The sequence below is a fragment of the Odontomachus brunneus genome, unplaced genomic scaffold (genome assembly GCF_010583005.1).
Source record: "Odontomachus brunneus isolate Ranch 3 - 2012 unplaced genomic scaffold, Obru_v1 Obru_scaffold_150, whole genome shotgun sequence".
Taxonomy (NCBI): Eukaryota; Metazoa; Arthropoda; class Insecta; order Hymenoptera; family Formicidae; genus Odontomachus; species Odontomachus brunneus.
In genome coordinates, this window is record NW_022639600.1 from 856,454 (window position 1) to 856,970 (window position 517).

Consider the following 517-nt stretch of genomic DNA (forward strand, 5'->3'; position numbering starts at 1 on the left):
ACCGCTTTCGTTTATACGCGGTAACATCGGGAGTGCGTTACGCATAAAGACACCTCGAAAAAATGGGATACGCAAGCGCTTCGCCAAGTAGTCCAATTGAACGTTGGTGGTTGCACCGGTAGGCATTTTTATCGTTTCATCGATGTTTTTTTTTTTTCTTCGAGTCGCCTTTTCCACGTTTGTATGGTGCAAGATAGACTCGACCTTTCATGACGCGGTCTTCCATGGCACGATGATGACGTTTTAATTCTTCCAGTTGACGTTGAGCAGCCTTGTTGTCATTCACAACCTTTGCAACTCCCGCTGCTCCTCCAACCAACGAACCGACTACTCCCAATAACGGTAGAACTGGTAAAACACCACCACGTTTCGCTACCGGAAGTATTCATTTCGTCTTTTTTTTCTTCATTTTCAAACCCATGCCGAGTTTTGTCTTTGCTTTCATAGCCGCCCAGACTGCTGTAGCTGCAGCTCTCTCACCGAGAGTCGAATCTTTCGAAGTTATGCGTTCCTGAGC

General features: G+C 46.4%; 1 protein-coding gene across 1 annotated transcript in view; it reads left to right on the plus strand.

Annotated features, from left to right (window-relative positions):
• The window catches only part of LOC116850603, a 114,988-nt gene that overhangs the window by 86,140 nt on the left and 28,331 nt on the right, over window positions 1-517 (plus strand). The window lies entirely within an intron of this gene.